The sequence below is a fragment of the Aulonocara sp. 'chitande type north' Nkhata Bay genome, linkage group LG3 (assembly GCF_057382095.1).
Source record: "Aulonocara sp. 'chitande type north' Nkhata Bay isolate Kocher_YH1m ecotype deep benthic linkage group LG3, A_spYH_male_GT1.1, whole genome shotgun sequence".
NCBI classification, from domain to species: Eukaryota; Metazoa; Chordata; class Actinopteri; order Cichliformes; family Cichlidae; genus Aulonocara; species Aulonocara sp. 'chitande type north' Nkhata Bay.
This window is the reverse complement of record NC_141346.1, coordinates 46,193,874-46,219,768: the sequence shown is the minus strand read 5'-3', so window position 1 is coordinate 46,219,768 and position 25,895 is coordinate 46,193,874. Positions and strand designations below refer to the sequence as shown.

Genomic DNA, 25,895 nt, shown 5'->3' with positions numbered 1-25,895 from the left:
AAAGTAAGATGATACAGAGCTAGCGCTAAAAGGGCTGAATGCAGTAAATCAAGTAAATCCCTTTAACTGGAATTGTGAGCAGTGGATAGCGGGAGCGCTGTAGTGTTGATTTTCCCCATGTTTGGGTCTTACATTTCAGGATGATGAAAAAGCTGCATAAATAAGAAACAAAGTGAATATTTTGTTTGACTGCTGTATTTCAGATATTTTTTCCCTTTGGTGACAATCAACAAGTTCCACTGCTGTTTGCAGTGACAACAAGCAGCGACTCTGTGACAGCACAGGCGGATTGATCTTCATATTTTCCTACAGTATTACCACATCTGACGCAAATCCAATCAGAATATCTAAGCTTAGCATGAAAAGATGTATGAGTCATTTTGCATGGCATGCATTTCACCTGTAATGTAACATCGTAGGATTGCCAAAATGTCACGTCATTAAGACTGGTACTGTATTTTATTACTGCATTAAAATTAATAAGGAACTGGAAAATCCTTGACAACTGTATGCCATGGTGGTTGCTGATGTGATTTAAAATGCAGGTTGTAATCTTGACTTGGCAGGATGTTGCAGTGGTCAGCACACCAAGAAGGTCCTTGTTCAGCTCCACCAGCTTGAGTCTTGCTATGCCTGTGGTTATTGTGTCTCAGTACTCCGGCCTCCTTCTACAGGTAAGTGCTAGGTTATTTCTAACCTGTCCATAGGTGTGACTGTGACATCTCTGCAATAGATGGGCAACCTGTCCAGATCGTACCCTGTCTTAAAATCTTTGGCAGCTAGGATAGGCTCCAGCACCTCTCCAGCCCTGAAATGGGTAAGCAGAAAGAAAATTGATGGTGGATGATTGTTGTTTAGTCTTCACTGAATGCTAAATGTCAAATGGATAAATGCATACAAGTTAATACAAGTATGGAATAGAGCTAAGAAAAGTAGCATTCCCATGACCTACTTCAAAGAAGGTGCCATCAGAAGATGAGCCGGCCTTGCAGTCATAAAATCATGTGACTGCACGATAAGGAGAGCCCTATTACTTTGGATGTTTTAGCAGCTCCTCCGGATCATCCCAACCACCCCACACACACACACACACACACACACACACACACACACACACACACACACACACACAGTACCCTTACCTTATCTACCTCACCCTCAACTTGCTTCAGTCCAAAACTATTATGCTACAGTCCATTCACTAATTCCAGCCACTCTTTTACATACTCATCTGCTTCATATTCTTGGCGAATGTGATTGGGCTGACCGCGCAAGACCGCAGCAGTAATGCTTCCCATTGCATCACAAAGTATCAAGCGAAGTGTGAAATTAACTGATGAGATGACGTGTCTCGATTGTTCCCTGTACATGAGGAGTGAAAAGAATGGTCCGCATCAATCCGTGAAAGGTATAGACAGTATAGTCTGTATTAAATATGGTAAAAAACCTCTTTGAAAACCATGTGGATGCGATGCTGGCTCTGCAGTTTTATCCCATGGACATAATACTATAGTGGAAATGTATGAATACTGTCTGGTAGTCCATTTTTATTGCAGTGCCAGCTGGAAGTCACTCTATGTTGTGTTACGGGGAGTTGGTGTAGGCGTGTTTGTACATAGATTTCATTGTTTACCCCTCTGCGGCCACCTTTTGGCTGCTAGTTTGGTGATGTTTGGGCGACTATATTATATATTCCTTCCAACCCAGCACTGCAATAACAGCGCAGCACTTTGCAATGCTACGCGGCAACAGCATTACCCCAGAGAGCTGCATTAAACATAACAAATCTTAACCTGTTGACAGTTGTTTTGTTATGACAAATCAGTTTCACATTCTGCAGCGCAGTGTAATTTAAAATGTGCTGGCTGTGTGCTCCTGCCACTCAAATACACACACGCACACATGCACATCGTCCCTAGATAAGTACAATCTGTTGTCCTTTCATGGTTCAAACCAATTTGTATACAAAAAGATAAGTGTGTTCAAATGGTCTCTATTGGCAGATTTGTCAGAATGGGAGGGCGGGGGGGTACCCCAGAGATTCAAGGACAGATGAATATATCTGAAAATATACAGAAGCATGTGAAGACTGTAAAATTGATGAATTTACAGTAATTTTACACTTTACAATTAAAGCCCAAAGCAGCTTTTCTCTCTTATGTAGAATATCTGAGATGTGTTGCTAAAATTGCACTTCTTTTTTTGTATTAAAATATCTCTAAACGTCTTTACGCTTATAGAAAGACACGTTTCACTGGTCCTGCCCACTTACAATCATACACGGCCCACAAGGTAAAATGAGTTTGACATCCCTGCTTTAACCTTCATCCATATGACAGCTTTTCCTCAACTACTTTTCTATTTTATTTTATTTATCTTCTCTGTGACTAATGACTTGCTATATCTACTTAATATAAAAAAATCAATGACATAAGCTACTTTTGCACACATCACTGCATTATCTGTGGGATGAATCGGAACACCAGTCAAAAATCACAGCTCAAAATCCCGACGCCTGCATGACCTCCCGTTATTCAGTTAGACCTTGTTTAATGAAGATTGTTCCCATCTATACGCTACTGGCAAAGTCTTGTTGGCTGTTTTAACTGAGCTCATCGATCCTGTTATGTTTAAGGGGCAAAGGTTAATGTGTTGCCCATCGATCTGAATCGGGCTTTTACATATCTCTGCAGGTAATGTGTTCAATAAAGCCCCGCAGGTGCCGCGTGCACCTTTAGCTCATTTTAGCCTGATATGCTGTTTTGGATCCAGTGCATGGCTTCAGGGAATTCTGCTGCTGACTTCATAGAGACTTCATACGCTCTAAGAAATGTACTGATGCGGCTGACATTTGTTGCATAAGGTTTCAAGCTGATTTGAGCCTTTTATAAATAACCAAGACTACGAATGAAAGAGAGGAATCACGAAGCAGAAGTGTTTCAGTGAATGTCTGTCTATCCACTGTGAGTCAGTGCCAGACAACGACCTTATGAATAAATCCAGTTGAGGTGGGTAGGGTATAACAAGAGTATAACCAAGATCAGCCAGCGTTTGCAATATTTTATTCAAGTAAGGACACTTGGATATTGATGTGGACGGTTTCTATTCTTAGGTGAGGCATTCAGAAAAGCTTGTTTGCGGTCACGGCAAGAGCACAAGAGTTCTCTCTTCAGTGAATACTACTCATACTGCAAATACACACTCATTGCGCTGCGGTTTGTATGGACAAGACTGCCATTGCTGACCTGTGATGCTGAATCCTTGACTTACCAAAGCTGGATATTACACTTTAATGTGTTTTTTAGTGCTTCGCTGGAGGATAAGCAATGCTGGTTTGAAATGATTTCCTGGATGGAAAATTAAACTGACCAACACCAAAACATCAAGCTGTAGGAAAACCTTTGAAACCGGCAAATCTAGTGAACAGATGACGGCACGGGATGTAAAAACTGTTATCACAGAAAACTAACTGTCAAGAATACAACATCAGATTGAGTTCTCTGTGGAGTCCTTTTCCCTATTACAGAAATGAATGGTTTCAATATCTGTGCAATGGTGTGTTAAGAACGAACGGAATATCATTAACAGGAAAAGAGGCTATTAAAACATTTTATTTCTCAGAAGACTTGGAAGTGAATCCTGCCACTGAGCAGAACTACTTTTGTTTACAGAAGTCATGCCATATTCACACCCCAACAACTGATCATAATTGAGATTATCATATTAAGTACTTGCAGATTTGATTTCATTAACAGGTACCTTGGATGAACGAGCAGCCGAAATTCTTTTGAATATGGTAACTGAAATGCAGGTTTGATGCCAAGCCAGGTCGCTGTAAAGATGAGGTATGGACATAATCCGGTCGTTAAGTGATGACGTGACGAATCCTACTTCCGGGCCTAAAGTAGTCTGCGTTTAATATGGCTTTTGTGTTGTTAACATGTTTAATGTTTTGTATTTTCTTCTATTTAATCTCAAAAAGCTCCTAAAACAGTCAGTGATCACTGTTGACCTCCCTCGGCTTTTATTACCGCTAATTGTTTATTTAAGCTCAGTTTGTAAAACCTTAGGATGTAACTACAGCCCAGCCCATGCAGCAGTATATGAATGACTAACCTCGTATTGTGGATGGATTATCTCAGTTGTTCTCCTGGCTGAAGTTTGGTCCTTTTACAGCATCCTGCCATGCGATTACATTTGTTCCTGACCACCGAGAACACTCACGTTAACTTTTATCGAGTGGAAAAAAAGTTAGCTTGTTTATATTATGCTAACATAACTGTGTCACTAGCAGTCACGTAGCACATCATTATATACCAGCTAGCCAAACTTCAGTAACCCTACAAACGTCACTGCTGTTTAGTTTTCTGTCTTCATTTATGTTGGAAGTAATAACAGAGCTGTACGCTTTAATTTGTTTCCAAAACCCCGCAGTCAGGACATGCTATATTGTATTTAGATAGAAGCTAGCGAGCTAACTTCCTGCTAACTTCTAACTCCGTTAAATGTCATAAATTCTGTTTTCATGGATGCCTGGATGTTAAACTCAATTGTTACACCTGGTAGAGCAGAACGCTGATCATTTTATTAAAGATGAAAGACTTTAGACAGTTTTTCAACTCTCAGTAATGCCATAGTGATCGTTTGATATATGGACCTGCAGCGGAGTTTAGGCCCAGACACGGCTAGTGACGTCAGACTTAACGACCGGATTGGACCGACAACTGGTCAACAGTTACACTGCATATCTATATGCAGCTTGTGATGGTGCAATAGCTAATCTTCACCATACTGCAGGGCACATTAAGTTTGCTTTTAACATCTTTAGAACACGAGAACTTCCCTCATCCTCGTAGCTGAAGCTCTGAAAGTCTTTTCTCTATTTTTAAAATTAAAAAAAGAAAAATTAAATACAAACAAAAAAGCACTTCAAGAGAGCAAACCTCCACCAAGGCATCTTGTTCTCTGGGCAGTATTTACTTTTAAGGGATCAATATTATAATTTGTATATATTCATTTTGTACGTTAAGAAGGTTGTAGTGCCATAAAACAAGAAGAACACTTTTGCCCTGTTTAAACTCATTTTAACTTACAATTGACTGACATTTAAATGGTTGTCATTTGTTACTGTAATATACATAATAAAGCCATCGTAAAATAATGCAAAATCCCCACAAAGTCATGGTTTGCAGTCTCAGTGATTCCCTGATTATATATTAGGAACCTAACTAATAATTGTATGAGGGTTTTTTGGGGGTAATATACAATTTTTCATGCGTTTGAACCCCAAATTATTAAGAACAATAGAATTTACTAAATAAATGATACATTTTAATTAGAAATAAACATTAATTTACTAAATAATTCTTAACATAAATTCAGCTAAATTTTTATATAAAATATAATACTGTATACATTTTTTAGTACTGTAGTGAAAACACAAAGCAATAGTAGAAAAACACATGGCTTGGGATGGTGAAGTACCCCTGTGCTCAGAGGGGGGAGCTTTGTTTGCAGTCCAGCATTTCCACGTCATTTCCGTATGCAGCTATCTCGAGTGTCTTGCTGAGTTTTCTCATGTTTTTAATATTGTCTTTCCTAAAGCTCCAAGATGCCATTCATATGCATATTTAGGGTTTAAGCTATAAAAATAGGTATTTTTGTGACCGCATCCAAAATTCACAGTTTTTCCCAGTTCGTGGGTGCTCTAGTATACTCAAAAACATAACCGCCTTGGCAGAGGTAAAAATGATGAACTCATGAATAACCTGGATAACAGCTGGTATCTCCTTTGTTTTCAGAGCAGTTAGAAATATTGAATCAGATCTTACATCGCTAACTTATTCTGACTTAAGATTTCTTACCCATAAATAAACCCATGACCAAATATGACTTTGAAAGGCTGTGTTTCTCTGGCTAACTTTAATGTTCATGTTTCTTTGATTACCAGCTGTTAAACCATAATTGGCTTACCTGAAACCCTGATACAGATCCGGATCATCTCCCTGCCTGCTCCTACTCCTTGTAGACTATAGTTGTGATTTAGTGTCTGCTTTGTGGTTAGCATTAGCTTTAAGAGCTGTTCTCTGAGAAACTGTAATTTATTATGGAGGGAAACTGTGAAATATTTAAAATATACTTGTTTCTACAATAATTAAAACTGGCTATGTATTTCATATTAAACTTATGTAGGTGTAAGTTTCAAAAGTTTTTAATGATCTGATTTAATAGGATTTTTAAAGAGTACTGATCAAATTAATAAAGTAAACGTGCAAATTATATTAATCGTGAATTATTTAGCTTTTGTTTCCTGCACACGGGAACAATATTATTTATTATAATGAACTGCCATAACATGTAGTTGGTTAAGATTTTTATTTTTATTTTTTGCTGCTTGTGGGAGGGGAATGTTAAACCAAGAGAATCTGTAAAGCCGAATACATTATCATTTCGAGTAGGTGGTGAAAACCCCGTCTCTTACATTATTATGAGACACAGAAAAACACCTGTTGCTGAAATCAGCGAGGCTTGCAATTTAATTTTATCAGCCCACAAACAATCACTCATTAGGAAGCTGGAATGATGATAGAAACCAGTCAGCTGTGAAGCTCTGCATTCGGGGGGCACAGCACATAACAAGAGAGTGCTTTTTTACATGGGGGAGGAACCCGTTTGGCTGAATCCTCTTTGGCAGGGCTGCCCTTGTGGCAGCAACACTGGTTATTCACAGCTAATGTCATGGTCTTTAATCTTTTTAATACCTAATGAAAAAAAAAGAAGCAAATATATGTCCAACATCAAAATTCCCAGAATAATTAACTCGGCACTTACTATTTAATCAAACAAGCATTTGAAATGAACTCAGCAGGCCAACTGTTTTGCAGACAGATACGGGATAAATGCTTGGCTTTCCATTATTATGCACCTCCCAGATGGGATTTGCCTTTGGCTGATTGGCAGATGTTTAACAACTGGGGCCCAAGTTCAAATCTAATATAGCTGAAGCTTCTTTGTTGTTTAGTTTGTTAATAATAAAGAACACCTTTGATTCTAGCCCAGTGTGAAAGCTCGTTTTTATACTTTTGTATATGAATTAATCCAAAAACACAGTCTGGAAGACCTTTGGAAGTCTGCTGATGATCAGCTAATTAGCTTCGGGGTCTTGATCGATTCTCCATATTGGATTGTTAGGATGGTGTTGATAAAATTACACATGTACTGCACCAGGTTACTTCTTTGATTTTAAAGAGACTTCAAGATGCTCCAGATCAATCTGACATTAGACCTAAAGTCATGAAAATGAATAGGTATTAACTATGATAATGGTAGCACTTTCTATTACAGCTCGGTAATAGAGGGGTAACAGTAGGGTAACAACGAGGAAACAAGATTATACAAATGTGGTAATTTAATAACCTAACGCTTCTTTAAGTTAATTTTAATAGGTTATCAATATGTTACCACTTTATTACAGAGCTGTATTTCAATATTATTACCCCCAGTTTTTGGGCTCTTATTATCCTGTTAGATAGATTTCGGGGTAATATTACTCAACTGTAACCATTGTTGCTACCATGATATTACTTGGATGTTACACGGTAATTGCTTTGGTAATTGCATAGTAATAACCTAGGAATTACCATATTATTACAATCTCCCCCCCCGTTACCTTATTATTACCTCTGTATTACTGAGTGCTACCAGCACTATTAATCCGTGGATAGTGGAAAAAAAAACAACAGTGTGTCTTTCAGGTATCATTTAAATTATTGATTAGTTCTTGCAGTATTAAAATCATCCGACCCTCCCTTGACAAATAAATCCCTTCCCAGTGGGGCTCGCTCACTGTTTCAAAGTACAGCCTGCCTCAGTGTAATATCTTCCTGCTCTAGGCTCACTTGACACCCACAAAGAGACAGCTGCACGTCCTTTGAATCTGCTGAAAAACACAAGTACACACAAATACTAAAGCGGGGTCTGTCAGTTTCCCTTTAGTTACTTGTGACAGCAAAATAAATACATGAGCTCTCTGTAATCTGAGCAGGGCGACTTGCCTGATTTCTCCCTCAAACACACAAACATACACAGCCCTCCCTGAAACGAGTCTGCGTGGCTTTTTCGGTGAAAAGTGGAGTCAGACTGAGCAAACTGCATGGAACATTTAAACTGTTGATATTGTGGCTTTGAAGTGCTCTGGATGAAGTAGCAGAATGGAAAAACGAGATTTCATAATGAAAGTCGAATCAGTTATAGTTTCTATTAAACATGCTGTCGTTAAAAGAGAGTTAATGTATGAGCCACACGGCAGCTCTTGAATATTAGCAATGGAGGCTGGGAGCAGCTCTTTCAGCTCATTATTGTTGTTCTTAGGTTAACTACAATATCACAAATAGCGTAATCAATCCTCACCATTGAAAATTAAAAGAAGTAATAGAACTTTAACCATTTAAGTTTATTTAATCACGTCGTCGCATTTACAATAGATGAAAAGACACCCTCTTATCCTGCTGAGTTTTAAAAGTGAGTTGTTCGCTTATTTTCTGAATAAATAAACTGTATTCTAATGTGTCTGAAAAAATAATAACGCTGTAAAAAAGAAGTCGGTGGGCAGCACGGTGGCACGGTGGTTAGCACCGTTGCCGCACAGAAAGAAGGTCCTGAGTTCGATTCCAACATCAGGCCGGGGTCTTTCTGTGTGGAGTTTGCATGTTCTCCCCGTGTTTGCGTGGGTTCCCTCCGGGTACTCCGGCTTCCTCCCACCATCCAAAGACATGCAGCTTGTGGGGATAGGTTAATTGGATAATCCAAATTGTCACTAGGTGTGAATGAATGTGAGTGCGACTGGTTGTCTGTCCCTGTGTGTTGGCCCTGTGACAGACTGGCGACCTGTCCAGGGTGTACCTCGCCTCTCGCCCTATGACAGCTGGGATAGGCTCCCGCGACCCTGAAAAGGATAAGCGGAAGCGAATGGATGGATGGTTTAAAAAAGAAGTGCAGTGTCTAATTTTGAGAATATTTCCTAAGATGAGTTAAAAAAGGAACAAATCCTTAGTTGGGATTCTTTTATCACAGATTACTGGATCCATATAATAGTAGACAGTCGTGTTGACTTTGGACTCAGTAAAACACAGTAGACCAACACCAGCAGATGACATGGCATTACATACTGACAAAACTTCACACTGGATTTCAAGCATCTTGGATTCTGTGCTTCTCCACTCTTCTTCCCGACTCCAGGTCTCAATTTCTAAATTAAATGCAAAATTTACTGTAGCCTGGAAAGAGGATTTTGGACCACCGAATAATAGTATGGTTCTTTTTCCTCTTTAACCGAGGTAAGGTACTTCTGACGTTGTCTCTTGTAAAGGAGTGACTTTATTTTAATGCAACAGTTGTAGCTCCTTTTCTGAAGATATCTGTGCATATTGGCTCTTGGTGAACTGACTCCAGCCTCCTTCAGGTTCGTGAATTTACTTTTCTTGACATTCCCTTCAAGGCTCAAACCATCCCTATTTCTTGCGCACTTTTTGCTAACACTCCTTTCCCTTCTACTCAGCTTTCCATAAATCTGATTCAAAACAGCCACTCTTTTGTGTTTATGTGTTTATGATGGTCACGTACCGAGCCCAAGAAATACGCAGTATTTATGGAGAATAATCTGTTCAAACCCAAAATGAAATATTCTAGTAATTTCAGTTTTTTGATTTTCATGAGCTGCAAGAGTTTGCCTTGAAATTCCACACATCGGCACACTGGATTCTCTCAAATATTGATCAATTAAATTAAAAACAACGTTGACAATATGAATTTAGCAAAAACACGAGGAAGACTGAGGCTGGCTATCCAAGAACTGGTCAAATGTCAACTGTTTTAGTGGTTTGGTGTCACAATCAACACAAAACTACAAATGACTGCACATGTATTTCCTGTTTGTCCACATTCCATAAAGTGCCTTGAGTGCTCAGGTAGACTGGAAAAGCGCTGTATAAGAACCAGTCCATTTACCATTTACCATTTAAAGCATGGCAATATTTCTAATTTTAAAAAATGTAGGTTATTTTATTGTCACATCTTCAACACATGGACCTTTTGAGTCAAAAACCTCGGATCAAATTCCATCTACGATGCCGATCACAACAGCCGCTGTCTGACATCCAAAATCCATCGTATTTTCAATTGTCCCCGCCAATCATCACAAAAGAGGCAGCCTACAGTGTGGCTGCGTGGTGGTCGATTGAAAGTGTAATTTCTAGTAATATGAGCCCCAGCGGTCGAGAAGAAATTGCCTTGTCTAGATTTCTGAGCAAATGTGAAGTAAAAATGGATGCTCTATTCCAACTAAGTAAGATGGGAATTACAGTGGGCAAATAACGTTGCCCTGAGGTTAGGAAGGCCTCATTGGGCAAACCATATGGGAAAGGGACACTTAAAATATGTGCTTTCTATTGCCTTCCCATACTTTTGACAGCATGTGCCCTCTCATCTCAAAATTAATTGCCAAATAATGTGCATTTGAAAGATGGTTTTACTTGACAGCAAAGAATAAATATGTTTAAAGTAAAACAGCTACGATTGTGTGTAACTTAGGCTGGGCTGCTTGATTCATCCGTTTAAAAAACTACCAAACTACATCAGGGCAAGTTGTAAAACTTTCTACAAATCATTGAAAAAGGAAGAAAAATAGACATAAAACTGGAAGTTCCATCATTCAATATAACAAACAGTATTAAAAAGACATTTTCCTGATAAATACAGTAAATTTAGCTGTACTTCAACCCAATATTTATTTGTGAGTTTTGTATAATAACATTTTCATGCTAATTCCTGCCGACGAATTGGGTTTGGTTGAGTTTTTAGTTGTTAAGATTAATCTGAACATTCCAAAGTCATTTAACAACCCAACTGCTTTCAGCAACCCCAAATGTGGTCTTTGCAGATTTCTTCACAAATGGCTGTTGTCAAAATAATGGCATTCAGATTAAGACTTTCCATTTGTTTCCATGAGTGAGGCTGTGGCTGAGCTAATAAATAGCAGTCAGATTCTCCTCTCCAAACGCTTCATTGCAGTGCGTGCGCTCTTGAAGAATTTGCCTGTGCGGTTTTCTTTATTGCTTCATATGTTTCTATCGTTTTCGGAAAAAGGTATGTAGTGTGGTGGCATGACTCATCCACGGTATTGAAAGTATTCTTGATTAAAATCTGAATTATGTAGTAACACTCATTACCTCATGTACGGCAGGTGGCTGGAGCAACTTGCATAAATCGAGGCTGAATAAAGGCAGTGCCGCTTAAGAGAAATAATATTCTTGTTTACTAGTTCGGTTCCAGCCTTTGAGAAATGTAACAGCAGGTAAAAATCTCTAAAGACTGAAGTGCTCTCTGCAGCTGGATCCACAAGAATATTTCACATGAATAAACAGGAAATCATCTCATTTCAGTTGGTGTAAGCCCCAGGAGTAGATTGAGCCAAACCAACTAGTTACATGATTATAAAAAAAATAAAACAAAAGTAGAGTAGAGAGAAAGTGGGGCTCTAGACATCCATTTTCTGCTGCCTATTTGGATGTGAGCCTAAAGGGCAGTAATCTATGCAGTAACGCACAGATCTTCATCTCTTCAGCCACCAACTCCAGCTCTCAAACACCGATGTATTTCCAGGCCAGCTGAGAGATATGTTTTCTACATGTTCTGGGTCTGGCCTAGGTCATCCTCCTGGCAGGACAATGACCTCACCGAGGTGGCTTCCAGGGGGCATTCCAGTCAGATGGCCAATTCACTTCAACTGCCTCCTTTCAATGTGGAGGACTAACGTTCTATTCTTAAGTCCTTAGCGCTGGCTGAGCCCAAACACCCTTCAAGGAGACAAATTTCTGCCTATTGTTTAAATCAGCGGTCCCCAACCACGGGCCTCGGACCGGTACCGGTCCGTGAGTCGTTTGGTACCGGGCCGCGAGAGTTGAGGCTCAGGTGTGAAATGTATGGTTTTCAGGGTTTTTATCGGTTTTCAGCATTATTTTGTTATAGTTTTTATCGTTAACTCGGTTTTCCTTGGTCTTTTCACGTGTGTTATAAACAAATCTTCTTTTTTTCGGTACCGGTACTGGTTTTATTTTGTTGTATTTATACGCGACATCTTAAAGGCCGGTCCATGAAAATATTGTCGGGCATAAACCGGTCCGTGGTGCAAAAAAGGTTGGAGACCGCTGGTGTAAATGGTTAATAGACTGGTTCTTATATAGTGCTTTTCTACTCTACTTGAGCACTCAAAGCACTTTATTCAACATGCTTCGTTCAGCCATTTACACCAATCCATACAAGCGCTTTTTCTATGCTTAAGTGCTCAAATGGATGCGTCAGAGAGCAGCTTGGGGTTAATATCCTGAGGTTGCGTGTTTGTGACACTGCCTCATATTTGCATGGACTGTTAGAACATGTGTATTATGTATTGCCAGCTGTGTCTGTGAAGGTTCTCAGTCATCCAGGTCATCGTAGTCAAAAGAGCTTGCAAAGAAAAGCGTCTGGACTTCTTTAAGTTGCTTGAAGACGTTTCACCTCTCATCCGAGAAGCTTCTTCAGTTCTAAGGTCAAATGGTGGAGAGTCCCAGATATAAACCTAGTGGGAGTGACCCCCACAGAGGGACAAAAGGACCCCCCGATGATCCTCTAATCACCTGAACCAAGGTGTGAAATTGGGTGTGGGACCCAATCAGCCAGAGTTTCGGGTGTGTTCATTGTGAAACCTGGCCCCACCTTGTCATGCGAAGGTGGGGCCAGGTTTGCTGTACAGGTCATGCACTGTACAGCATACACCACGTTGTTAAGTTAACACAAACTTAACAACGTGGTGTATGCTGTACAGTGCAGCGAGGAATGCTCAGACCTCTACATTGGAGAGACCAAACAGCCACTTCACAAGCGCATGGCACAACACAGAAGAGCCACCTCCACAGGACAAGACTCAGCAGTCCATCTGCATCTTAAGGATAAAGGACACTCTTTCGAGGATGCCAATGTTCACATTTTGGACAGAGAGGGCAGATGGTTTGAAAGAGTGAAAGAAGCCATCTATGTCCACTGTGAGCGACCATCTTTGAACAGAGGCGGGGGTTTACGACACCAACTCTCTGCCATCTATAATCCAGTTTTGAGTTCCCTTCCCAGACGCCTTAACGCCCACTCACATCCTGGGCCATCTGACCTCAGGAATTCGCATGATAAGGTGGGGCCAGGTTTCACAATGAACTCACCCGAAACTCTGGCTGATTGGGACCCACGCCCAGTTTCACACCTTGGTTCAGGTGATTAGAGGATCATCGGGGGGTCCTTTTGTCCCTCTGTGGGGGTCACTCCCACTAGGTTTATATCTGGGACTCTCCACCATTTGACCTTAGAACTGAAGAAGCTTCTCGGATGAGAGGTGAAACGTCTTCAAGCAACTTAAAGAAGTCCAGACGCTTTTCTTTGCAAGCTCCTTTGACTATTGCCAGCTGTATTTTTGTGGCATTGTCAGGGACCAAGCAGTAAAGCATAAAGGACACAGGTGGTTTTAATTCAAAACGGGTTTTATTGACCCAAAAATATGAAAATATATTTAACAAAGCCAAAACTTAAACAGGCAGACCAATAAAAGAGGTCAACTCAATAGACTAAACTCAAGATAATAATTAACAAAACCTCAAACAAACATATGGTAAACTGACCTGCTGAAATGACACACAGGGGGACTTAAATACTGGTTTAGCTAAACCAAATGACACACACGGGGGAAAACAAGATGGCTGCCATATAACCAACTAATACAAAACATTTAAACAAACATGAAACACCCCCCAGGCAATGAAGCATGTGGTGCAATCCAATTAGGCTGTCAGTAGTACTTTAGGTCTCCCAGCCCTTTGCCACACCTTTTGCCAGACAGGAGGAGACACCAACCCCCAGGTAACTCAAACAAAGAAAGATGTATTAATATAACATAAAACAGAACTTTGACCTTGCAAGGTTAATATGTGTGCACGCCATATAAACATTGGAAGGTGTGATGGAAAAATGAATACATTTAATAAAGAAACGATATTGAACAATAAATAGAATATTTTCAAGTAGTGACTGTAAATTAAACTAAAGTGAATCAACAGGTGGTGAGGTGTGGAGCTTACCATGTGTGGCATGCCATCACAGGCATGGTCTGCTTTAAGACTAAAAATTCTTTATCATTGTTTCAAAGTGCATTGTGCAAAATCAACAAAAGCAGGCAAAGGCCAAAAAATGTCCTGTTTTTAAAAATGATTTGTGTGAGGAGTTAGTGGAAGACCATGTAACTCTAGGGCAACACAATCTATCCATTTAGTGGGAGGATGACACAGTCCAAAGACTAACATCACTGTGATACAGCACTTGCCTAGTCTGTATGATATGATCCAAACAACTCTTTCTTCTGGTTAAATTTGCAATGTTTCTATTATTTTCTATCCAAGGTTACTTTCAGACTGTTTAGTCACTGTCCAGAGGCTGAGTCTCGACCCACGGGCAGTGGTGTTGATTTATTTAACACTGAGCTGTGTGAATTTAGATTTATAGGTGTATTTATGAAATTAAAAACCTCTGAAATTCAAATAAAAATTGTCTTATCTAAAGGCATCCACAGGCAAGACATTTCATGGGAAATTAAGGAAACAGGAAGTGAAGTATTATAATGACCTCAAGTCATGTGTTCACGATTTATCATGGAGATTAGAATCATTAGCAGTGAGAGCAACGACGGCGAGATATGCGGAGGAGCAAATGGTAAATTCCAGTCCAGCAAATGGAGCAGGGACACAATCATTTGAGAGAGATATCAAACAGGATCTATTCTATCATGGAAAAACCTTAATATGTGTTATTCTTGGATGCTTTTTTTCCCCTAAAGCGACCAGCTGGATACATATGAGATAAATTGTCTTAAAGTGCTTTCTTTCAACTGCCAAAACCCAGTCCCTAGATTGGAAAACATTTTGAAAATTGATAAAGTGCAGTTATTTCCCAGTGCAATGACCCTTTTCAAAAGAACATCTCCGGGTGTCCCTCTCAATTAACATTTGTCCTCCTGATACCAGTGACAAGTTGTCACCCAAGGGGAAAAAAAAGTTAGTAAAGGAAGAAAATGGTTCTGTCCTCGCTTGCCTCCAAGGATCAAAAAATGCTACAGTTTTTTCCCTTTTCATAGCAAACATACACACTTTCCCTCTCCCTGTCCTCTGCCAGATAGCCCTGAGGCTGCCAGAAGGGAAGCCATTGATTATTTAGCTCACAAGATTTACTTTGTGATGTTCTGAGTGAACATATAGCACGGGAAAAGACTATCTGACTAGAAAGATACATGTTTACCTCTTGGGTGCGATCCATTAAATATGGCGCTTTGATGGTGTCAGTGCGACGGACTCCACTCCATTTCTCCTCAAGTCAATCACAGCAGTGCAGACACAACAGCAGGGGACGCGCATTTCTCTTCTGGAGAGCTGGAGCTGGGATAAATTGTAGTTTAGTAAAATTATAAAGCTTTACAATAAGGCTTATCAACATTTCAACATGGGTAGGGACACAGTTGTTTTCCTTTTTTGTGTACTTTTACTATGGACACTTGTATTATGAGCCACAAGTCTGACAAGTACAGAGATTCATTGCATTGTTGCCACTAGAAGCTAGTTATTACTCCAGAAAAAGTATATATTTTTGAGCTTTTTCTGCTCTCAGCCATTACCCAACGAAGACTAATTGATCCCTGCAGATGGCAGACAAGGCAATAGGTTATAAAGCCCAGCCACTTTGCTTTCTCACAACTTGCTATCACTTTCCTCCCAAAGTGCCATCAGCGGGCGCTGGAGGAAAAAAAAAAATCGGGACATAATTTGAGGCAATACATCTTTGCAGACGGCTACTTCTGTCATCTTAAGTGGACAAAGGCAGAAGAAGAAAACACCAAGAGCCAGTTGTGAGATTCAGACTGAGAGCAGCTCTCTTAGATCCATTGTGAAAATGTGCAGTGAAGAATAGGAGGCAACACGTGAAAGCAGCTTTATAAAGCTTTTAACAACTGACTTCTTAAAATTGTGGTTATCTACCACGGTCGCCTAAAACAAGCCTCTGAATGACTTGTAAAGCATACGCAGGACATTATGTTAAGTATTATGTGAGTCACTCATTTTCTTTTTTTTTTGCAATAATTGTTCTGTATGTTCATGACAACCCAGAATTCATCTCGTGTCTGAAATGTTAAAAGTGAAACGGGGACAAAGTAAGCACGTGTTTAATTAGTACTTTCCTCACTCGGGCTGATTAAAATCGTCAGGGTGTTGGCAGTCAGCTGACGCATTATCAACATTTCTTGTGAGAACTTCATTTCATACTTTTTCACGGACCAGCTGATAAGTGTTTGATTTTCAAAGATGACTTAATGATAGGATGGGATGATGGGTAGAGGGGGAGCGAGAGAGAGAAAGAAAGATGTTTCCCTGGAGATGGAGACTTCTGGTTATCACACAGAAAAATGTAATTGAGATGAGGACTCTGTATAGATGTCAAGTTCCCAACACACAGCTTTTTCCTCCCTATCATCTGCATATAGGGACATGTCCATCTTGTCACAAAAATACTCAAGCAGATGAAAGGATGCTTGAACACTTTGTTACTTGTCACCTGGTATAACTCTTATACATCTTTTGAGCTTTTATTACTAGTAGTTGGTGAATAAAGGGTATTTGCATCGAATCGCTGCATATGACTATATGCCACTGGTGTCTCCTTGGGTATTAGTGAGACCCATCTCACGCCCACTACATGCATGGCTGTAAAGGAACCCTTGATGCGACATTTAAACATGCTGTGTAAGCATCATATTTCAAAGTGCAGGGTTAAAGGGGATAATCTTTCATTTAAACCACAATGTTTTCCTTAACCTTATTACCGAGACGTTTTTGGCGCCCAATCCAAACAGCAGTCTCCTGGCTGGCAAACTTGTGATTTAGTGCACCTCCACCCCTACATCTTCCAAATATTGACTTTGTCGCTCTTTAAGCTGTTATCTCTCGGCAGCCGAGGCTAAGGTACACCTTGTGTATACACTGTTACCACTGTTGGGGTAAAACAAAAAGTAACGTCTTATACTTTTTTAATAAAAGTACATTATGTATTTAGTCTATGTGGAATGTAAATCAATACAGTACTCGTTACATTTCTTTTGTGCTATTGTGTGGCGTTGACTGAGAGGGGGAAAAAACCTTTTTGTAAAGATATACCCAATATCTTAATTATACTGTTTAAATACAGTATAACACAAGCCAACAGAAAAGATGTGAACCAGCTCAAAGAGCATTTGACAGAAGAATGTGCCCACTGCAAAAACAGGTCAGGGTACAAATGGAGGGTATCCAAGCAACAAGCTTTAAAAGTGTATTGGGTCAAAATTCCATTTCTGCTAGCTTAGCGTTAGCGTGCTATCTTTACAGATCCAAATAGTGGATCTGCTGTTTCCAACCAATCCGGTTGTTAAGTGATGACGTGACGAATCCTACTTCCGGGCCTAAAGTAGTCTGCGTTTAATATGGCTTTTGTGTTGTTAACATGTTCAATGTTATGTATTTTCTTCTATTTAATCTCAAAAAGCTCCTAAAACAGTCAGTGATCACTGATGACCTCCCTCGGCTTTTATTACTGCTAATCATTTATTTAAGCTCAGTTTTTAAAACCTTAGGATGTAACTACAGCCCAGCCCATGCAGCAGTATATGAATGACTAACCTCGTATTGTGGATGGATTATCTCAGTTGTTCTCCTGGCTGAAGTTTGGTCCTTTTACAGCATCCTGCCATGCGATTACATTTGTTCCTGACCACCGAGAACACTCACGTTAACTTTTATCGAGTGGAAAAAAAGGTAGCTTGTTTATATTATGCTAACATAGCTGTGTTGCTAGCGGTCACGTAGCACATCTATTAAATACCAGCTAGCCAAACTTCAGTAACCCTACAAACGTCACTGCTGTTTAGTTTTCTGTCTTCATTTATGTTGGAAGTGATAACAGAGCTGTACGTTTTAATTTGTTTCCAAAACCCACAGTCAGGACATGCTATATTGTATTAGATAGAAGCTAGCGAGCTAACTTCCTGCTAACTTCTAACTCCTTTAAATGTCATAAATTCCGTTTTCATGGATGCCTGGATGTTAAACTCAATTGTTACACCTGGTAGAGCAGAACGCTGATCATTTTATTAAAGATGAAAGACTTTAGACAGTTTTTCAACTCTCAGTAATGCCATAGTGATCGTTTGATATATGGACCTGCAGCGGAGTTTAGGCCCAGACACGGCTAGTGACATCAGACTTAATGACCGGATAAAAATCCGTGAATGTTCATATCTACACTCACAAAAAGCTTTTTGTAATTTTTGCTAATGTCTGTCAATCATCTGTTTTTCTTAAATGTAAGGGGGAAAAAAGACACATTTTGTATTTTATTTCTCTATAAGCCCAATACCCAGATAACTTATGAACTGATGTAGTGCAAGTAACAACATCATCTTTGTTTACTAGCTATGATTACTAGAACTAACTAATTTAAAGAGTTCCCAGTAGTTTTTATAACTTTGAGCAAAAACCCACCCTGCAGCTTCTTTTTTTAAAAATTTAAATTCAATCAACAAATTCGACCACGGATTCAAATTTTGGGTGACCATCAGGTTGACATGAAATTAATGCAAACCAAAAACGTAACATGACATTCACAGTGGGACAATGTAAAGAACAAAATATATAGGAGAATCAAAAGAATTGTGATTTACATATGTTAATAATTGCTCTATGTTTGACAATGTTCATGCAACTTGTCCTTAGGTTAAGAGGTGGGCCAATCTCACCGATCATCTCAAATAAAAAGGAGACAGTGTATGTATATATGTCTGTATGTACCCTATGATCATTATTGTAAAAATACCAAAACAAACACAAAGCTTTGAATGAATGCAAACCTCTTACTGATAAATCTGGAATTAATACCTTTAACCTTGTTAAGTGGACTTTGTAAGTTTTTAAAATAGGGTGATTTGCTCTAGCAGGACAATATTGCAACAAGACACCAACACCAAACGACTCCACGTGTTGACGCAGCATCTAACAAATTGGCATTATGTGACACCGTGTGATGGGAACATAATATTTGACCCCCTGGGATGCGAACACACGGAGGCCCACGTTTTTCTGTCAGGCAGGCAGGCAGCCAGGCCGTGTGCTACACGGTACTGTTTTCTGCATTTGCTGTCGCTCTCGCTCGTAATAAAGGCACAAAAATGCCCTAAATTTTTCTTCTCAATATATTTTGTTTTCTCTCACTTTGTCTCTACCCAACCTTGCAATGCAATTACGTACATCTCCCATTGCTGTATATAAAAGCATTTCCATAGTAACCAAATTCCTTCCATAAGGACAATATGACTTAAGGGCTGCCATAATTGTAGGTTGTGGTTGCTAACTGCTTTGGCTCTCTGTGTGTGATTTTTCATATAAAATTGCACCTCTTTCTGTCTGAGGTAAGTACTTGGCTTTTTAACTGTAGGGGGAAAAAAACGCTACGGGTTTTACGGATCTATCGAGCATCCATACGCTCATGCAGAAACCTAGTTATAGAACACAGCAGGAGGAATATTACTGTGTTTTTACAGACTGCAGAGTTTAAACTAGGGCGGTTGTTGCTTCCTTGCTTTGAACATAGATCCTAATGTGTAAAAAGGTTTGCTAGTGTATCTGTAATATAAGTTATTTGTGTCGCGGACAAATGAGGCTAAAACACTGGTCTTTTATACAGAGAGTAGAAAATGTTACAGCAGGTTAGATACTAATGAGACCAACTAGCTCAGGGTTTCAACACAGGAGTCTGTTTTTCCAAGTTTAACTTAAAAGGATAAAGTATGGAATTTGCTTCTTTTTTTTTTTCATGCTTTCAAAGAACACTATCAAGACCGGGCTCTGAAAAGGCGCTCGGCTGCTGGAACGGCAGCTACAGTACAGAGCAGCAGCCCCTGTGCTGTTGAACTCAGATAATTCAGCCATAGCCCGCCTCCCCTCCCTCCATGTTTCTCATCCTTTTCCTTCCTCCCTCCCGCTCCATTTCTCTCTCCATCCCGCTCTCTCCCTCTCACCCGTGCTGTCTCCCTCTTTCTTTGAGCAAGGCCTTGGAGGGTTCTGCAATTACTTTTGAGGCCGTTCAGAAAAGGGGATCACTCCAGTGAAATAAATCGCTCCATAACAGCTGCGGTGAAATGGTGCTAATTGCCGATTGATTTGAAGCAGAGGCAGCAGATATTTGCAATGCAGAGCCGCATCTGCCGCACTCTCCCCATCATTCCCCTCTCTGATTATCTATTGTTCGGGCTGTTTACTTTGTAGTGATGAGTGGTAAATGGCAGGTTAAGGAAGCTAAGGGGGCCAGACACCAAATTGGGTCCCTCTCAAAAAGACGGAGTGTAAAATTAGACATAATTAACACTCCCCTTAGGCAGATTCTCCAAACCTCACAGAGATGGCAGAGATGCAAATTAGCTGTAAAGATACACACTTTATATACAAAAACAGTGATTAAGCTGCCTTTAGTGTACAGAGGCTACAGCCTGTCTTGATTGAGAGCAAATTAACCATTGAGCAACTCATTTTGGTTTTCAGGACTCTGGATGTTTTGGTGCATTAAGCACCATGCCAACAGAGAAAAAAGGAAACGGCACTAAGTTAAAAGCTTTGCTTTTGTAATCAGAGTGAAAAAGCTCCACTCTTTTTATTTCCATTTTTGAAAATAAAAAAAGAAGAAAGAAAAGAAGAAGCAAACACGTCCCTGCTAGGAGCTGAATGTGCTTTTCAGAACCTGGCTGATTCGACCAGATATGAAAAGTGACAAACTCACTGTGTACCTGACTCAAAGAGCAGCTGACACATATATAAACCAGCTGTATAATTGGTATGCTGTACACTTGAAACTTCGCAGTGTTTACTTACTACTTTATTTGATACAATAAGTGTTTTCTTGCTGATCTTTGCTGTTCTACAGTGACGTCCGATCTCTTTTAAATTTGTAGCAAAGCATATTTTGCACATTTTCTAGTCCGACCTGTCAAATACAGAGAAGATAGTAGGCGTTATCTCTCAGTCCAACTTGGGAAACATAAAGCTTCTAGTAAAAAATTAGAAAACTGAACACGTAAATAAATCTGAGACACAATTAAGCTGTAAGTGTAACTAATACTTGACATACTCTCTTTCAGTAACACAACAGAAGATCTATTTTTCCTTGTACTTGGTCCAACAGCAAAAAAAAATACTTTGATGTGGGGTCGAAACAAATCATGTACCGCATATATACTGTAAATGCTGCTCCTGCCCACTAAATGTATCCCGTGCTTGAGTAGTGGTTGAATAAGTGGTGAGTACATGAGTCTTGCTTTGTGTTATGCCAAACAGAACTGCAGTGGCAACTGCTGGATACTCAAGACATGGACATGCTTCAGTTACTGTAAACTGAATCAAACTACAAATGTAGTACGTTTTAAAGGCCTAAAGTTTGATAACGCTGTCAACACTGGATGTTGTATTTCATGAGATATTTATTTAGAGGAAGGAACAGGAACATAAAACAGGTTTAGACCAGAAATAGCGTGATTTGGGGGGGGACCAAATGCACATGATCCTGATCATTAATACAAATGCATGTTCTCTGGCTGATTTGTCATCTTCAACTTGTGAACCATAAAACGGCAAATAAGCACAGCCAGTAACTGCTGAGGCTATAAACAACATTTTTCTAGTTGACGTTAAATAGATTAAATCTTGTGCTTAATAATGAGGTGTGGAAGTACTTATAAATAGATTAAATCCATCTAAAGTTGATTGGCAAATGTTATCAGTCTCAAAGTGTTGATTATACATTAACATTTTTATATTGAAATTCTATCATAAAAAACGTATTTTATTAAGAGAGCTCATAATAGAGTGCATTGTGGATGGTGGCCCCCCGTGGAACAGATTGTCTTTTCACAGCAGGTGGACTGCCATTTGCTGCAAACTCTTGGAACTGACATCATTACACCTCAATTTTGTGATTCATGTTTGTTCGTAGGCGGCGAAATGTCTTATTTCCACCGAATTGGATACTGTTTCCCCAAAAGGTTTTGTTTTCTTTTGTGATCATTTTTATGATTCTCATTGTCATCAGCATTTAGAGCATAATGTCGCCTCTGCGATGACTTAGGCAAAGAGGGATCGCTTCTGTTTGAGCGAAGAAGTGTGTTTGAGCAGAGGGAAAAAAACGCAGCGAAACAAAAAAAACAATATGTTGGCGCTTCTCACTGTGACAGACTGTGGGTACACGTCCCACAGCTACTTCAAAAATAACATAATTCCTACAATCCTGCTTGACAATTAGATGAAATTATGACAATTACAATAAGTGAGGGGTTTTGTGTTTTGTATTATGATGTGGGCAGGTGTGTACCTTCGAAGGAGAAAAAACAAAACAACAACTTTTAAACCAAAGTAGTCGCACACTCTTGCTAAAGACATTGCCACTGAGACTGTAGCGTCAGCTGATTCTTTTGTGCATGTTAATGTTATCGTTCCCTGTTCTCTAACGTCACGTTTACATTAAAAAATGGTAAACTCTTGTAAACATTCATGGAAATAAGTAAGTAAATTTGGGTTTTTTGTAAGGTTTTTTTTTTCAGTTGCAACTAATATATTTACTACATGGCTGTAAACAGACACCCACTTACACAATAATCTCTTTATAGAGTCTTTATGATTTTTTTAGCTCTAAATTCTAATTCATTTGTTGCCTGTTGCAGCGTCAGCATCATAAACTCCAAAATACCACAGCTTACATGGAAAGTGAGTTAGCTTGGTAGGCTAGTTGATTGACCAATGAGGGGTGGAATGCAAGTTTTGAGTTACTGCTGGAGTAAAGTTTTTATTTTCTATCAAGAAACAATTTTTCTTTAGTTTTAGTCTTTTTGATGCAGAGAAAGTAGAAAAAAATACTATGCAAACCTAATCAATCTACCAACAACACTTAGATGGCATTCAAGACGTTGTGCTAATGCCCTTGGTGTAGGTTCAACTTTTATTTTGGAACAATTTTTTAACCACTATCAGAACCTGAGTAAATAACGTTTATTTAATGTTAAAATGAAGCAATAATGGATTGCATTTATATAGCACTTTTCGAGAACCTGAAAGCACTTTGCAAATCTAGTATTCAGTCACTCTCACATTCACACACTGGTGGAGGTAAGCTACAGTTGTAGCCACAGGCGCCCTGGGTAGACTGACAGAAGCGAGGCTGTCCCTCTAGTCCAGCGGTCCGCAACCTTGTTTGCGCCACGGACCAGTTTATGCCCGACATTATTTTCATGGACCGGCCTTTAAGGTGTCGCGGATAAATACAACAAAATAAAACTAGTACCGGTACCGAAAAAAAGAAGACCGAAAAAAACAACGCTGAAAACCATACATTTTACACCTGAGCCTCAACTCTCGCGGCCCGGTACCAAACGACTCACGGACCGGTACGAGGCCTGGGGGTTGGGGACCGCTGCTCTAGTCAACACCAGTAGGGTGAAGTGTCTTGCCCAAGGACACAACGACCAAGACAGACAGAGCTGGGGATCGAACCGGCAACCTCCGGTTACAAGATGAGCTTCCCAACCCCCTGAACCACGGTCACCTACAAGTAGTTGTACTGGTAGTACCTGAGTACTGGGAAAACCCTCATGCAGGCCTGACTGCATGATATCTTTTGACCTCACCCCAACCAGTCGCAGCAGATGGCCCCGCCCCTCCCTGAGCCTGGTTCTGCTGCAGGTTTCTTCCTGTTAAAAGGGAGTTTTTCCTTCCCACTGTCGCCAAAGTGCTTGCTCATAGGGGGTCATATGATTGTAGAGTTTTTCCCTGTATGTATTATTGTAGCGTCTACTTTACGTTATAAAACGCCTTGAGGCGACTGTTACTGTGATTTGGCGCTTTATAAATAAAACTGAAGTGAATAGAGCCAGAACACATTTTTCCCAATATTTTGAAGAAATAATATTCATTTGCTGTAGTTAATCATGGTTAACATACTGCTGAAGTCCTGTAGCTACTCAGTCATCTTTTTTATAGGTGTGCAACGATACACAAAATTCACGGTTCGGTTCGATACTTTGGTGTCACGGTTCGATATTTTTTCGATACAAAAAAATGTTCATGCCTTTTTAATTTGTCATTTATTAAAATTATAAATATATATTTTAACTCAAAAGTACAGTTTTTAAATTTAACCCTAACCCTTGTGCGCGTTTTTTATTTTGACAGCGAATGCGCACCTGCGGACCACTTATTGCAGCCACAGAAATTCTTTTGTCCATGAAACCATAAAGCTGCACTTTCTTTTTGCCTTATAGTCTGATTTGTCATAACTTCTCCGTTTTGTGGTAAGCTTTTCTTTGGCTGTCACTTCTTCACCCTGACCTGTCTTATTTGGCTCAGCAGAACTAAAATATATATACTGCTGCTTTTACACACGGACTCACATAAGCTCAGCGATTCTCTGCGCGATCAACCTCTCACATGTTTAAGCTTGCTGCGGGAGATTTCACTTGTCATGTTTGCATAGTAAGCTAACGATTAATAAGACGATGTCAGAGGAATTGGTGCACAAATTATCATCACTCACAGATCAGTGCTGTCGCTCTCTATACACAGTTCGCACGATTGCAAAGTGAAAGCAAAAAAACAAGCGCAAATTCAAACGCGATTTCAATATGTCACATATTGACAGTGGCTCACCGATGCCAATGACATAATTACCCAGCTACATTTCTGAAAGAATGCAAAAGCATTGACATATATTCTTCCTTCCTACAATAGCCCGACGGGCAGGGTAGCCCGACTGAAAAAAATCGCTAGCTCCGGGACGTCAGGCTAGCGATATTGCGAGCCCTGTATCTGATTGAGGAATCACTCATCTTTGGAAAAGAGAGTTTATTACAGAGAAATGTCTCTTTCCAAAATAAAAGCTATACTATCCGCTTCTTCTGGGCTATATTCTCAGCAGCATAAGGAGAATCATGTGCTAACAGCTGTCTAAATGACTCGGCTAAAGTTAGTAGCATGCTTGTTGTTTTTGTCTTTGCACTAGGATGACGTCGGCGTAAATGTGCAGTCATATTCGTTGTGTTCCCACTAGTGCTTTCAGGCTAATCTCGTTGAAATGACCTTAACGCCACAACACGGCAAATCTCCGTTAACGAGCTACCGCGGATCACCCCGTGCATGGGGCTAGACGGCCAACACGTTAACGAGCTAACTGCGCTAACACACTAGTTCCCACCCATGTAATTAAGCATTGCGTGGCACATCCAACATACTGTTTTACTTTAGTCCATGACTCGCTTACCTTCAGGGTCATACGTCACATGAAAACCAAAATAATTCCAAACGCCAGATCTGAATGAGAGTGGGGGAGGTCCATCTTGCAAGGAGAGCTTAACTTCTGTCTCACTAGCTTGCCCTGCGCTCTTCCTTCTGACGATGCTGTCTGTGTTGAGCTCTCAGTGGATCTGCACTCGACAGTGCAGCCTAGGCGGAGTAGTCGAACGCAGATTCACTGAGCGCTCAACACAAACAGCATCGTCAGAAGGAAAGTTGATAAAATAAATTACAAATGTTGTATTGTTCGATACATATGCGTACCGAACCGAAAGCACTGTATCAAACGGTTCAATATCGATACGAATATCGTTGCACCCCTACTTTTTTAGTGTTTGTTTTAATATTAATTGAGGGTCCAAAAATGATGAGGCGCCCACATCAGTTTAAAAATTATTCAGTGAAATTAAATTTGAAAGT

At 39.9% G+C, this 25,895-nt stretch overlaps 1 long non-coding RNA gene across 1 annotated transcript; it reads right to left on the bottom strand.

Annotated features, from left to right (window-relative positions):
- Window positions 1-223: 223 nt before the first annotated feature.
- Window positions 224-25,564, bottom strand: LOC147335868 (uncharacterized). Its single transcript, XR_015128613.1, has 3 exons — window positions 25,444-25,564; window positions 15,367-15,503; window positions 224-808 (listed from the first exon to the last, which is right to left on the bottom strand). It is a non-coding gene; the product is annotated as an uncharacterized LOC147335868 (long non-coding RNA).
- Window positions 25,565-25,895: the final 331 nt, after the last annotated feature.